Source organism: Rosa chinensis, chromosome 7 (assembly GCF_002994745.2).
Source record: "Rosa chinensis cultivar Old Blush chromosome 7, RchiOBHm-V2, whole genome shotgun sequence".
In the NCBI taxonomy this organism is placed as follows: Eukaryota; Viridiplantae; Streptophyta; class Magnoliopsida; order Rosales; family Rosaceae; genus Rosa; species Rosa chinensis.
In genome coordinates this window covers 68562605-68578944 of record NC_037094.1, presented here as the reverse complement: position 1 = coordinate 68578944, position 16340 = coordinate 68562605, and the positions used below count along the sequence as shown (strand labels likewise).

The 16340-nt window shown below is 42.3% G+C and overlaps 1 long non-coding RNA gene across 2 annotated transcripts; it reads left to right on the top strand.

Moving 5' to 3' along the window:
• Positions 1-1686: 1686 nt before the first annotated feature.
• Positions 1687-2385, top strand: LOC112175921. Of its 2 annotated transcripts, none has more exons than XR_002926708.2 (3): positions 1687-1835; positions 1923-2009; positions 2092-2385. It is a non-coding gene; the product is annotated as an uncharacterized LOC112175921 (long non-coding RNA). The 2 variants fall into 2 exon arrangements; XR_005803969.1 differs by having other exon boundaries at positions 1692-1835; positions 1904-2009.
• Positions 2386-16340: the final 13955 nt, after the last annotated feature.

The window sequence follows — 16340 nt, the reverse complement described above, 5'->3', positions numbered from 1 at the left end:
TGGCGCTTACGTCCTCTCGTAGGGACGTCCTTCCTTGCAGGCATGTTTGCAGCATATTTGTGTGATCTCGTCACTTTAATAGGGATCAAGATGAGACATAGTGGGGACAGACTACGACAATTCCTGTCGTTCCTGTTGAACATTCGTGTTCTTATCTCCCCCTAACGATGGGAAGACTGTCTCATCAAAGTGACATCCGCAAATCTAGCGGTAAGGAGATCGCCTAGCAAGGGCATTTAAGTGGCGGACAATTGTTGGAAGCTCAAATCCAACGTAGTTGCCCATTCGTCTTGTAAGGACCCATCATAGGGCGCTGTGGCGGCGCAATTGGCACATAAATGGCTCACTCAAATGTGCGTAAGTACAAAAGACGTGTACCCAATCACTAGCTGTAACGCAGAGGTACATTGTGTGGCGGTAGGTCGTAGACGAATTAGCATAGCTGCATGCGATATTGCATCACCCTAAGCGGATGTAAGAAGATTGGTGCGCATTATCAATGTTCGGACTACCATCGTAGTCGTTTATGTGAGCCCCTGAAAATTCTAGTTAATTTCCGAAAATAATTTTTCGCCAATAAGATTTTTCCGCAAGATAATTTAAGTGAAGGAATTTATTTTGGAAATTATTTTGGTATCGAGACCACCTATTGGGCTGACAATTTAAGTTTGGGCCGATATTCTTCCATTTGGGCCTAGAAGGTTATCGAAGATTAATGAGGCGACTGTTTGTTAAAGTTTCCGACGAAAGACGAATAAAAGAAACGTCACGAGCCCAAAACCGAAAGCAATCAGCTAGGAGAATTGTGTAATTCGTCGAAGGGGCAAATTTGACATTTCTCATACGTGAGTATAAATAGAATACTTGGACACCCTAACACCCTAAAAGCCATTTCTCCCTCACTCTCGGCCGTACACTCTCTCTCTCCCCGACCTCACTTTCTCGTCCTCTCCCTCTGCCATCGCCGGAACCACATCGTCCGGCCACCGCCTCACCTCACCGCTACCACCAATCGAAGCAGCACCTCAATCCAACCTAAACCCATAAGAGATCGAAGCCATGCATCGACCCGGCCTCTCTCTTCCGCTATCCTTCTCTCTGCCACCATCGGAGACTCCATCTCCGGCCACCATCTCCCCACACCGTCTTCACCAATCGACGCAGCATCCAAAACCAACCCAAGCCCGAGCCTTAACGTCGAAATACATCGCCGGCAGCCTCTACCCGTGACCACCCAAGGCTGCGACGCTGCTGCCACTCAACCTCCATCAATTTCTGGCCGCCTTTTCAATACACCGTAGCCTCCTGTGAGCTCAGGGAGCGCCGACCATCAAGCCCCCGACATCCCATCGCCAGAAGACGTTGAACACACATCGCCGGAAACCGAGCTCTGCATGCCTTCGTTCTCTAATCTCCAACGCGAATCGTGCTAAACCACCTCCATGGTTGGAATCAGCGTCTCACGTTTTCCAAAAGTCCAAACACCCGACCTCCGATTCCGACCAGAGCCGCCACACGCGCCGCCGGCGCCGGCCCGTGAGAATCCTTGATGCCGCCGTGAACTCTGCCGGCGTAGTCCTCTTATTCTGGTAAGCCGTTTTTAAAGCCCCCTTTCGTTATTTGGTTGAGTTTCATTTCCAAAGTAGTGGATTGCTGATGTTCAAATCTTTTGGTTGATGTTCTTGAATTCGGGACTTGGAGGATGGGAATTGAGATGAGAGGGGAGCTTCTTGTCTTGGTATCGATTTCAGTTTTGGTGGGATGGTGAAGAATACAGAAGGACTGCAAGAAGCGGTACGTTATGGAGTTTGTGGTTTCGGCAGAACTAAAAATGGGTAAGGAATGCAGGCTTATGAATTTAAGAGTTTGATTGTTGTTTGGACTTTGAGACTAATTAAATAAGTTGTTGTTCTGTTGTGGAGATGGAGACTTGAGGTTCTTGGATACCTGCAATTTGGAGTATCGGAGAAGATGAGCTACAGGGGTAGCTTTGGTTGAAATCGAATAAGGTAAGAACTAAGGACCTCAAACTCTATTCTGGATGTGAAATTGGTTGAGTGTTGAATATTGATAGTATTGTTTTTCTGCTAGAGGTCCGAATGGGTTGATAGTGATGGACTGCAGCAACTAGAAATAGCCTCTGGCTGGGGAAAAGAAGAATGGTAAGGGACTGTGTATTTTGGAAACTGTTTGGCCGTGTACTGTTTGTACTGATCAAAGTTATGGTTTTATTGAGTATGCGTGATATAAATTTGGTTATGGTAATTGAGTGATTGGTTATGTTGGAAATGTCATTGTTATAAGGTGAATGACTAAATCAGTGAGCTCTTTAAAGAAGTTGTAAATTGCAAGTTAAATCGTTGTTGTGAAAGAAAATGTTGAGCATGAGTAACTATCAATGTTAAGTGGAGGTGGGTAATGAAAATGGTGGATTTTATTTGATTGAGCTAAATTAGGATATTGGATTCACGTTCATGAAATAAGGTTAAAATCGGAGTTTCTAGTGTTGCCATATCCCGAAGTTATCGTAAGAATGTAATAATTCGGGAATGGTAATTACTATTTATTTGTTAGTATTTAATGATTAAGTAAAATGAGGTCAAACCGGTTGACCGGAATTTTAACATGGAAAGAAGTGTGATCACCATCTATCGAATGAGCTCACTACGTTAAGTGAATTGTTCGGTAATGGAATTTGTCATTTGTTTTCTTAAAGTAAAAAGGGCAAAGAAATAAAGACCAAAGTGCTAAGCATGACCACCATATCCCAAATGGTTCCAATGCAATATCATTTGGATTATTTGGGAATGGATAGTATATTTTTATGTTAAAGGTTAATTCAATGGACTTCAAGGAAATTAAGTGAATGCCTTAGGTGCTCGATTGATTAAGTTAATGACGTCAAGTTACTTATTGGTTTACTTTTATTATAAAGGACTCGAGCGTGTGCACGTGAAGTTGGAAGAAGTATCGAAAGTTCGAAACGCAGCTAATTGTGTATGAGCACTCCAATTCCAGGTAGGGTGAGCTGTTCCTTCCTTGTTAGAGGTTTTCGATATATGTGGAATGCTATACTAAGATAGTATGTTGCCTGCAAGTGCGTTTTTGGTTGTTCATTAGTCGATGCCTCGTGATACATGTGTTTTCAGAACTGATAATTGCTAATTGCGAAAACCGAGGCTAGACTTGCATGTTGAGATACTGTACCCTTGTATGTTTATACTTGTGACCTGAAAGTGAATGGGACCTAGACGCGTAGATTCCTAGGAATCCCACGGTGTCGATAACCGTGAACCTCTGGAGGGGGCCGTGCTCCTATGTTTGTCGAGGAAGGGTGAGTACAGACAGTGAACCAGTCATAGGAGACTCAGGGCTAGGAAATGGACACTTTCGCTACTTGTAGTCGGAAGTACTACAGAGTAGTTGGCCGGTTCTCGAAGGATGACGAACCGAGTCGGTCACCGTTGTGTTTGAATTTAGCCGGCAGGTAAGTATCTCGGAGCTCCAAATTGTGTGAAGCATACTGCATATGCTTTATAAAAGAAAATAAATGTTTGTGGTTGCCTCTTATCAAAAGTATTTTTCGAGAAACGTGCACAATATTATGTAGTAAATATTTTCAAGTATATTATTATTTTCAAACCTAGCATGGTTGGGTCGGCCCTTACTGGGCATGCGAGGACGAAAGCTCACCCCTACAACAGTGTGCAGGTTTTGAGCATGTGGTCGGGAAGTGTATAGGAGAGGCACATGGCCCGGCTTGGCGTATTCCTCTTTGTCTTTACTAAAGTACGGTTTTTGGTCCATTATCGGATTTCGAAGTAACTTATTTGTTTATTTATTTATTTATTTATTTCCTACTCGCTTACCAAAAATTTCGGGAGACTCGTAACCCTGGGGCGCGTCTCCCATGCTTGTAGTTATTTAGTGATTTGTTTTATTTTTCAAACTGGGCTCCGATTGCAAGCCCACAACACTTAGCCCATTTCAAATTCCGCCTTTGAAAATGTGTTGTTGGGTTGCTAGAACGACTTGTCCAAGAAAGTGTTTTGTAAACCAACAGACTGAACCTAAAAGGCCTTGCGATTTCGGGTTGATGGGTTATCGGGATGTCATTCGTGACATGTCGGTTCCTCATTGGCTCGGAGTCGCGGCACTGTGGGACCCCTCTCTCGGGTCGCCACAGTTTCCGCGAGACCAATTGGGTGTGTACATGGGAATGTGATGTCCAACATCAAGCCCATTGCAATATCCATCGAAAGTCTTTCGATGTAAACTCTCTAGCATAGTCAAATCCAATTGACTGAATAGGATGATCTGGGGAGTGAGCCCATTGTCATATGATATGAGCTAGGAGTGTAGCGTAAGCAGCATTTATATGTGGACAATGGCACAACACGTGACCAGCGTGTGTGCGTGTCAACCAACATCATGAAATATTTAAGTGTCCGCATGTTGGTTGAATCAATCCACAAAATCCCTACGGATTCTTTGTAAGAACAGAATGAGTAATGTCATATCCTTTGCATAGGACGGTCTCAGTCCTAATTTCCCTAAGGAACAGGCTTTAGTAAAACAAGCGAGAGGCTTTAGAAGCAACCAATGAGAATTTTGGTTAGGCCTGAGCGTCTGAAACGCTATTTTGAAGCAAGTTAGTGATTGCAGCATCACCTAGGGCACCATCACCATGATGGACGCCATCCATGGAGTCATGGATAGGGACTACGCCAGCCCTAGGCTGGTGGTGGACTGAGGCGGTGCCCTAGGCAGCAGCGTCGGTCACACTTAGTCTAGAAATCAACTTGTGATTCATGCTTCGTTTCGCTCGAAAGAAATGATGTCCATGTGAAGTCTTTTGTAGACGGATCATCATTTTCTGTGACAATTGTAATCAAGGTGCCATTTGGTAAGTGGAACTTGGGCTATTCCATGTCCTTGAATTAATATTGATGGTCTAGCCATCGTAGTCACAAAGTCATATGCTCAGAATCAAAATTGAGTCATAATGAAAAGAACTCGAAATTTTATTCATAAGCCAACGGAATACATCATTGTTTCTATGATCAAAGAAAATCTAATCCAATAAAAAGTAATATGGCAATCGCCTACATCTCTCGAAAAATAAAAGACTTAATCAAAATCGCCAATTTCTGGGTCTTGATCCTTGTAGTCTTCCACCCTTAGATCTAGATTGCCATCTTGATCTTCTTGTGCCATGTAATTCGCTTCCCTTGCTTCACGATACGTCTTGTATGCGTTTGCAACATTCTGGGGTGCGGTACATGTTTTGGCCCAATGTTCAGTTGATCCACATCGAAAACAAACATCATTATGGTCAGGCTCCCTTGATCAAGGCGCCATTAGGGCGCAATTTGGACGACCTATCCTCTTGGTGGCGTTACCACCATGGTCGGAGGCTCCGCCTCTCTCTCTCTTCACACGTTGACCTCCACGGTTCCGTGCACGCCTCTCTTGGCGATTTCCTTCCTCTTTAGGGCGAACATATGGACCAGAACGTCCAGAATTGTCCCTATCTTTAGGGTTTCGCTCCTTGCGTCCTCCATTGGGGGCGCGACTATAGTTAGACTCCGGAATAGGCTTAGTTCCCACGGGTCTAGCATTATAGTTCTTCACAAGGATATTATCGTGCTTTTCAGCTACGTTCATGGCGCCAATGAGCTCATGAAACCTTGTGATACGTCCTGCATTTACATCAATCCGATAATTCTTTGAAATCATCAGTGCAGAGACGGGGAAGGTAGAGAGAGTCTTCTCGATCAACATCGTATCAGTTATGGCTTGGCCACAATACTCCATCAGAGACTTGATACGAAGAGCTTCTGAGTTATAATCAAGCACAGACTTGAAATCACGAAAGCGGAGGCTATGCCATCGCACTTCTAAATCAGGAAGCAAGGAGCCACGAAAGTTGCCAAATCGCTGCTCAAGTTCTACCAATAGCTTTCTTGGGTCTTCCTCATTGAGGTATTCATTTTGGAGCGCGTCATTCATGTGCCTTGTCATGAGAATTATGGCTTTAGCTTGTTTTGCTTCAAAAGCAGTAGCTTGCTCAATGGAGAGCACGTTCTGACTAGGCTCTTGGATGGTTTCCAGAATTCCATCAGCCTTAAGATGTTGGCGCACATCTCGGACCCACCTATGGTATCCTGCGCCAGTTGTCTCGAGTGGAACAAAGTTCAACTTGTTCAGGTAACTCATCCTGAAAAACAACACAAGATTAGGGTTAGTTTCGGAGCGAAAAAGGCTACCACGAAAAACTATTAAATTTCTGAGCGTAGTCGCTTCCAACAAATTAGGAATTTTCTGAGCGTAGTCGCTTCCAAGAAAATCCGATTCCAAGAGGGGTTTTGGATTAGATCGAAACGACGATGTATATGGTCGATCGTTTTCTTCTCAACAAACTCTAAGTTTGGAGGACTCTACAAGCTCCAAGCTTGGAGTGAGCACGAACCCCCACAGTTCGACTATTGGTCTCCCCTATGAAGAAGAAAGGGGGGTAGAAGGAGGGATGTTGGAAGTCCCCGAGAAAAGAAGAAATTGAAAAAAAAAAACTTCAAAAACGGGAACTTTTAGAAAAATTACCTTAAAAGATGGCCGGAAAAATCGTCGCTGGAAAATTACTGTAGATGCCGGAAGTTACTGTAGCTGACCGGAAAAAGTCGCCGGAAAAATACTAAAAAGTGGCCTGAAAAATCGCCGGAAGTTGGCCGGAAAAGTCGCCAGCGGTCATTGACCGGAGGTTGACCGTGGTTGACCGGATCGCTGACGTGGCACTGGTGCTGACGTGGCTACTGCTGATGCTGACATGGATGATTGCGTGGCAGATGACGTCAGGGTCTTCTGCTGTTGGGCTTCAGATTATTGGGCCTCAGGTTATTGGGCTTCAGGCTGCTGGGCCGAGTACTTAGGCTACAGGGGCTTGGGCTGACCGCAGCTGGGCCTAGGGTTGACCGAGTTGGGTTTTGTTGACCGAAGCACAGATAGGAGGTGCAGGCGGCGGTTCAGCGGCTCAGATGGTTCCGGCGGCCGGTTCGAGTCGATCTAGACCGGTTCCGGTGGTGATCTTTCGGATCCGGTGGTCTGGGGTCCGGCTACAGCTGCTGGTGAAGTTTGGTAGCAGTTGGCTGGGAGGAAAGCATCGAACCGGGCAAAGGGACTTTCGATACTTCCGGTGGCCGGTTCGGTGGTTTTCCGGCCGGTTCTTGGGGTGGGGCCGCCGGTTCTGGATTTCTGAAGTTGGGATCTTCAAGGTGGGCGGCGGTGGTTTCTGGGATTTGTAGGCTACGAATTTAGGATTTCAGGGTTAGGGCTTCGTGCTGATAACGTGTTTTAGAGAAACTGAAATTGAGAGAAATTCGCTATGTGTTCTCATTGATAATAGGGGCCTCTTTATATAGAGGATTACAATGCATAGAATCTCAATCATACAAGGAAAGTAATTCTACATTGATTAGGATTCTAGATCCTTCTAATTAAATCCTATTACCACTAGGTCAAGTAACCTAGAGTTTGGGCTAAACACAAATTAGGTTTTCCTTCAACATTTATGAAATTTTTGTGCATGTTTTGTGATTTTTGTTTACAATTATATAATTATTCCTAAGCATGTTTTTATATTATGCTATTGTTTATAGTATTACACATGATATATTATGTGTAGCATATATTTTGTTGTATATTTGTAAAATTTGAGCATGTCATGTAATTTATTTCTATATATGCTATGTTTTATTTATTAGTGCTATTGTTATTTCTAGAATGCAACATATAAATTCCGTTTTGCCATGATAATGAAAATTCATGTGCATTATCCATACACATTTACTGTGATAAATCATTTTCACATAGCATCGAAAGGAAAAAAATGTGACCATTACAAATCTTGGTCTTGAAATCTAATTCACATTTTTGGAAAAAAATTTACGTGGATGTCTTTATGACTGCGTAATTTATATCTTCTCTCTTGTTTATGTAGATGGCTGATCCAACTCGACCTGAATTTGACATCTTGGACTCAGACATACTTGAGTACCACCGTTGGGTTTCTGATGTAGAAACTGCCTTTGTGGCAAAAGACTACACTGCCACCATCAAAACTCCCATTGACCTGAAAGACGATGGACCGTCTGACAAGGTGAAAGCAAATGTCTTAATGTTTCTGAAGCGACATATTGATCCTAACCTACGCTGGGAATACCTTCAGTTGAAGACACCCAAAGAATTGTGGGATGCCCTTAAGGGACGTTTTGGGAACATTCATGACACCTTGCTCCCAGAACTAACCGTTCAGTGGAATGAAATCCGCTTGCTTGACTATAAAAGGGTCAATGACTTCAACAAGGATATGTTGCGCTTAAAGGCATGTCTAAATTTTTGTGGAAATGAACTCACAGAAGATGATATGATCCAGAAGACTCTTTCTACTTTTCCTACTTCAGAAATTATACTAGCGAACCAGTATAGGCTGGAGTATGACAACAAAAGAATCACAACATTCAATAAGCTGATTAACCTACTGCAAGTGGCTGAGAGGCATAATGAGGTTCTTTTGAACAACAATGCCAGGCCTGTTGGGACAAAGAAAATTCCCGAGGCTAATTATAGCAAAGTGAAAGGTAGAAAGAACCCCAATGCAAAGGGGGTTGGACGTGCTGATCCCTACCCACGTGGTGTCACGCCCCTGATTTTACTGACATGAAAATCGATATATATAATCCCATAATTACATATGCGTGAACGTTCAGCCATCAATACAAAATACCTAGAAACTTTTTCCCTTTTAACCCAAGTACATATTGATACCCTGAACTCACTATGTCAATATTGATCCGCTCCACAGAATCATATATTACAATGCTTACAAATTAAATTGTCAACAACAAAATAAAACGTAAATGCAGCTCAAAGTAACTATACAACGGAAGTCCTTATCAACGGTAAAGTCACAAAGATAGCTTCCTACCGTAAAGCTGCAAAGGTGCCATCTCAGCTTCAACCACGATTTCCCTGACCTGCAGGATTAACCCATACATAGATAGCGATCACACAGATATCTATGTGATGATAGCGGGAGCCTAGGCGGGGACTAGGCGGTTTTTTTATTTTTATTTTATTTTTATTTTTATAACATATAATTATATAAAAGTTCATACTTTGACCTTCTTAGCGTTTTCTCAAAACATGCTGCACTTGAAAGGAAATGCTTTTCAACTCCCTTAGACAATGGAAAACATCATTTCTAGAGAAGCTTCCTCGAAACATGGTGGTCATCAAATATGATAATTGATAAGTTTTTAAGGGAGCATGAACGCAATCGGAAATTGTCCCACTGGCCACTGCACTCTAGCACTCCAATTTGAAGAGTATATACACTTAACACAGTTACACTCCAGCATAGTAATACTTATACTGTAGGGAAGAGTGAGTAGCTCTCCTCATCTCCTAATAGTGACACAACTACCCAAGCATTATGAGCCAAAATAAGTAGTAGTATAAAACTGCAAAAGCAGCAAAACAAAGCCAAACCAACTGCAAAATTCAAAACTCAAAAGTCCATCACAGGTTACACATTAACTAAAACAACCTGCAATTCAATTAACCAAAACTGCAAAAACAACCTGCAATTCAATTTACCAAAACTGCAAATCTGCAATTCAGTAACCAAATCCAAATATGCAATTCAAAGTGTAAATATAACAATATATCTAATTCAATATTCATCTAGCTTCAAGCAACATTCCAACCAAGCATTATTCGAACCAACAGCGTTCAGCAACTAACCAAGGCAGCATCAAGATTCAAGCATATTCAATATTCAATATTCAATATTCAACCAAGCATTATTCTAACCAAAAGAAACTAACCAAGGCAGCAACTTACCCATAAATTGAAGATTCAAGAATCGGGGCTGGCGAGCTATGCAAATAGAGCTTCAAGAATCGAGCTTCAAGAATCAATATTCAAGAATCAAGCTTCAAGATTCGAGCTTGAAGCCTTGAACCCAAAAGGCCAGAAATCGAACCCAGAAATGGCTCTTGAAGAATCACCAGGCCTCGTCCTTGAAGAATCAGCAGGCTTCGTCCTTGAAGAATCACCGAGCTAGAAGCCTTGAACCCATAAATCGAACCCAGAAAGCCCTGAAAAGAAATCGAACCCAGAAACTATGAGATTGAAACCCTAGAAATTGAAATTCGACTGAAACACAAACACACAAATCCGATTTATCAGCGAGTTGGAGAGCTAGAGAGCTGGCCGGAGACTCGGAGAGAGACTGAGAGTCTGAGGGACGAGGGAGCGGCGTTCGGCGTTCAGCAACGGCGTTTCTATTTCGTCGAGACTCGAGAGTTCGAGTTTAGGTTTTGACTTTAGGGTCAAGATCGAGTCTGAGAGATCTTAAGCTCTTAACTAATTAATAGATTTTAAGGAAAAAAAAATTACAAAACGCCTAGGCGCCGACCGCCCAGAGCCCTCCCAGTGCCGCCCAGCCCAGCCTAGGCGGCTGACTTTACTCCCAGCGCCTAGCTCTCTCGACTAGGGGAGAATCGGGACGGAAATGCTGCGCCTAGCGCCTAGGCGGCCGCCTAGGCCGATTTTTAGAACCTTGCATAGATAGCGCTGGTCATCACATAGATAGCGATCATCACATAGATTCACGCAGATATCGCCAATCATCACACAGATAGCGATCATCACATAGATTTTTCCGGTCATCACGCAGATAGCAATCATCACATAGATTCATCACACTGATTTCAATGATTCATTACACAGATATTTCTACACAAGCTTTACATGACAATCATCACAAAGATTCATCAATACATATATATTTCACATAATATATATATAAACGTAGTCATTCACTTAGGAATACCACTAATACCAACTATAGTCGTAGTTAACCTAATAACTCCAAGACAATAGGGAAATCATGCTCATAACAAATATCGATCATGTTCATAACAAATATCAATCCTGCTCATAACAAATATCGATCCTCCTCATAACAAATATCGATCCTACTCATAACAAATATCGATCCTACTCATAACAATTATCGATCCTGCTCATAACAAATATCGATCCTGCTCATAACAAATATCGATCCTGCTCATAACAATTATCGATCCTGCTCATAACAAATATCGATCCTGCTGATAACAAATATCGATCCTACTCATAACAAATATCGTGAGATTTACTCACCAAACGATAAAGGTAATCCGTTCATTAATGAACCTTGTGAGATTACTCACCTTTGAATCCCGCTGCATCTTCACACAAGAACCAAAACAAGCACAATCGCCGCAATCCGTTCAACAAGCACCTGAACACATAAGGTATTGATTCAGTGCACGAATCACAAAGTGATTAAAGTTTGAAACCCTCGTTTTGAACTAAATCCCCATGAGTAATGCCAATCGAGGCAAAACCTCATCTGAGACGTTCCTAAGTCTCCAGAGTACTTCCACGATCTAGGTGTCCAAACCACAAGTCGATCAAAAGCTTGAATCCTCACGGATCAAATAAATTCACCGATATGAAATCGTAAAAATCATAACAATTTCATACGAACTCCAAAATATGCGTATTATATATCGAAACCCTCGTATTAACAAGTAGAATATATATAATACCAAAAACAGTTCCCTACATAGCCGGAACACTGCCACAGGCGGTGGCGCACCGCCGCCGGCCAAAACTCAATATTTCAGAAAACTCTCAACATCAAAGAGCTTCATCTAAGCATGCTTGTGAATTCTCATAACTAGCTCGAAGTCAGAAAACAAGCATAAAGGGTCGAAAACTACCTCACAAGCCGTGAACAGTAATCCAATCTAAGTTGAACCAAGTTTTACGTGAATCGATCCAAACAACCACCCAGGATCGATCAAGGAGGCTGCCCTGAGCTCCCCAAGCTCAACTTGAAGCCCCGTCGACGTCCGAGATCGGAGAACCGATCGGGTCCGAAAACACTCAACTGCGTCGCCTTCTACCGCCACCACCACCGAAAATCGGTGCTAGAGGACACCACAGGGACGACTAGACGGAGGAGACGATCCTATCTGGAAAGTTTCGTCGCCGGAGACCGCCACAGTTCACAGGAAAAGCCAGGTCGGGTCGGCCGGGTCCGGGTCGGGTCAGTCTGATTATTTCATTTCTGAAGGTGCAGTCGAGAGAGAAGAGAGAGAAAGTGAGTTTTCCGGAAATGGAAATAATGAAAATAGTAAGTTTTCAACTTGGGAAACTTCTATTTATACCAAAATGGAAATTCCTTCCAATGGCCATAACTTTCTCATACAAACTCTGATTCTCGCGTTCCACATGTCCACGAACTCGTATTGACGCGCTCTACAACTTTTGTGAAGGAAGTTTTCTGAGAATCCCAACGAATAAAAAGTCAACCTTTGCAACCCCCCTAAAACCATATTCTTCGAATAATTATTCGCCCGAAATGCTTCCACTCCATCCACGAGCCACGAAACCGTCCAATAACCATAAAATTGATTCCGGAAAATTTTCGGAAAATAATTACTAATTTCAAGGTATCACACGTGGCAACAATGCACCACGTGGCAAGGGACGTAGGGGTTGTGATATGGGCCGTGGAGGCCCTCCCAATGTATGGCGCAAAAATGGTGGTGCTGGCCCTAGTGGTCATGACAACAAGGTGCAAAGGGCACCTAAGAACCCTTCAGTCAAACAGGAAAGAGTTGGCAATGAACCATGCTATAGATGTGGAGTCATTGGGCATTGGTACAAGAACTGCCAAGCAAGCAACAGAGTAGCAGCCAATTACAAGAGGTATAGGGAGTTTAAAGAACAAGAGGCTCACTATATGGAAGAAGGAGGCCATGACCTAGACGTCAACCTCACAATTGCAGACTTCAATGGCAACAAGGAACTTGCTCAGTCAATGGATAGACTAGATTTTGACTGATCTGCTTTATCTATTTATTTTCCAAAGACAGTTGTGAAGGCATAATGCCTCATTTTTAATTAGACTATTACTTGGTCTTAAAATTTATTTCAATAATGGTTTGATGAATTAGATTTCTGAACAAGACCTTGATTTGATTATCGTTGACTTATTAATAAATTTCAAATTTTATTCTGAAGCACTAAATTTATTCAAATTTATTTACTATACACATATTTATATGGTTCGAAATAGCACTATAAAGATGTAAAGCAATACATCTAGAAAAAGAAAAATTATTCGAATGAAAAGATTATCATTCTAACTAAATAGAAATACTCTAAAGAAAATGAGATATGCTCTGTATGTACCAAGAGCTAATCGAACTTTGTTAAGTTTCAAAGATATTTGTGCCAACGGTTATCATGTAGAAATACACTGTGAGAATGGACTTGAATACCTTTATATTACCTCTAATGAATGTGGAATGAAACGCATTTTAGAGAAACTTATGAGTCAATCTAGTGGATTGTACCTCACTATGATTTGGATAATTGAATCCTATACTGTCACCAACAATGAAATGTGGGACACTGACTCATACAGGCTTTGGCATGACTGCTTAGGGCATCCAGGTCGTGACATGATGATCCGTATTTTAAAGAAATCACACGGACATCCCTTTTTTTGAGTGAAAAATAAAATGGGACAAAAATCCACCACAATGCAAGGTGTCGGTCCTAGTACTGCTCAAATGCAGCCATTGCTTTCTGAAGTACCAGAAGCACTACCTCCCTCCCATTATGCCTCATTGACTATTTCAAAGGCACATCACTCGTTTTGCAAAGCCTGCTCTTTAGCAAAAACAGGATCGAGACCTTCCTATGCTAAAGATACAAAACAAAGCATTCCATTCTTACAAAGGATACAAGGAGATATCTGTGGACCTATCCATTTAGATTACGGACCATTCAAGTACTTTATAGTTCTGGTGGATACTTCGACACGCTGGTCACATTTCGTTTTATTGTCCACAAGAAATGCTGCATTTGCAAAACTCCTAGCACAGATTATACGATTAAGGGCTCACCACCCTGATCACCCTATCGACTCTATAAGGCTTGATAATGCTGGAGAGTTTACATCAAAAGCATTTGATGATTATTGCATTGGGATCGATGTAGAGCATCCTATACCCCATGTGCATACACAAAATGGTCTCGCAGAAGCCACCATTAAAAGGCTACATATGGTGGCTAGGGCATTGGTTATGCGCACCAACCTGCCTATATCTGCATGGGGTTATGCAATATTGCACGCAGCTTTACTTATTCGTTCAGACCCACAACTAGCCAACCATTTTTTGCGTACCAACTGGTAACTGGATATGAGCCTGACATTTCACACTTAAGCATATTTGGTTGCGCAGTATATGTGCCTATTGCGCCCCCACAACGCACTAAAATGGGTCTTCAGAGACGATTAAGTATTTATGTTGGATACGAATCCCCAATAATTATCCGCTACTTGGAACCCTTGACAGGCGATCTCTTTACCGCTAGATTTGCGGATTGTCACTTTGATGAGATAGTCTTCCCGTCATTAGGGGGAGATAGGAAAAAGGATTTTCTAAGGGAACGACCTGAATTGTCGTGGTTTGTCCCCAGTCTGTCTCAATTTGATCCCCGCACTTCACAATGTGAAAGTGAAGTGAAAAGAATAATCGATCTTCAGAACATAGCAAATTCGATGCCTGATGCGTTTACTGATATCGCAAAAGTGACGAGATCACATATACCAACTGCAAATGTGCCTGCAAGGTTAGAAGTTCCAAACAAGGGGCACGGTGAAGCAGATAGAGGCACTGCAACCACACTTAGTGGAGGTGTGGTTGAGGCCGTGGCTCCCCATAGGAAGAGGGGGAGGCCACTTGGTTCGATTGACACTCACCCAAGGAAGAAGAGGGCGAGTGAGGCATAAACCGATCCATTAATCATCAATATAGAGAATCCCTCTGATGAGATTGTCTCTGATTATAGTTATGTCCATGAATCAATACTGGAGGATGCTCCGATGTTTGAAATGATTCCAGAGAACAAAGAAATTTCAATGGATTATGAGAGTGCGTATGAGTTGATAGAAAGATCTTCCATACACATTGATGATGTATTTGCATACACTGTTTCTTAAGAAATCATAGAGCACGATGATATCGAACCACGCTCTATTACAGAATGTCAACAAAGAGCAGATTGACCTAAATGGAAAGAAACAATCCAGGCAGAATTAGATTCTTCGACAAAGAGACAGGTATTTGGTCCGGTGGTGCTAAACCCACCAAGTGTAAAGCCTGTAGGACATAAATGGGTCTTTGTCAGAAAGCGTAATGAGAAGAATGAAGTCCTGAGGTACAAGACTCTCCTTGTGGTGCAAGGTTTCTCACAACGCCCTGGAATTGACTACGTTAAGACATATTCTCCTGTAATAGACGTTATAACGTTCCGCTACTTAGTTAGCTTAGTAGTTTCCAAAGGACTGAAAATGCAGCTCATGGATGTGGTTACTACATATCTCTATGGGGATCTAGATTCAGATATATATATATATATATATATATATATATATATGAAAGTGTCTGATGGCCTTACATTACCCAAGTCAAGTGACTCTAAATCACAGAGTGCACTTGCAATTAGGTTGAAACGCTCACTTTACGGATTGAAACAATCCGAGCGGATGTGGTATACCCGTTTAAGTGACTACTTGATTGGGAAGGGATATAAGAACGATGAATTATGCCCTTGCGTATTCATAAAGAAAACAAGTTCCAGATTTGCAATTGTAGCAGTATATGTCGATGATATGAACATAATAGGTACTCTTGATGAAATAAGAGAAACCGCGAGCTACTTGAAATCCAAATTTGAGATGAAGGATCTTGGGAAAACTCGATTCTGTTAAGGCCCTGAGCTAGAACACCGAGTTTGTGGAATACTAATCCACCAGTCTGCGTATGTCCAAAAGTCAGGCAATTTAACATGGACAAAGCGCATCCTGCTAGCACTCCCATGGTAGGTCGAAGCTTGGATGCAAGGAAAGATCCATTTCATCCAAAGGAAGATGACGAAGAAGTGTTGGGAGCTGAAATTCCCTATCTAAGTACAATAGGCGCATTATTGTACTTAGCCCAATGTACTCAACCAGACATTACATTCTCAAGTGAACTTGTTAGCTAGATTTAGCTCAGTGCCAACGCAGCATCACTGGAATGGTATCAAGAACATTTTCCGATACCTAAAAGGAACCATTAACTTGGGACTGTTCCTTTCTTACAGAGAGACAAGAGGGACCGCAGATGGAACTGCAATCCCTAAAGGAAATGTTGATGGCAAAAGCGCCA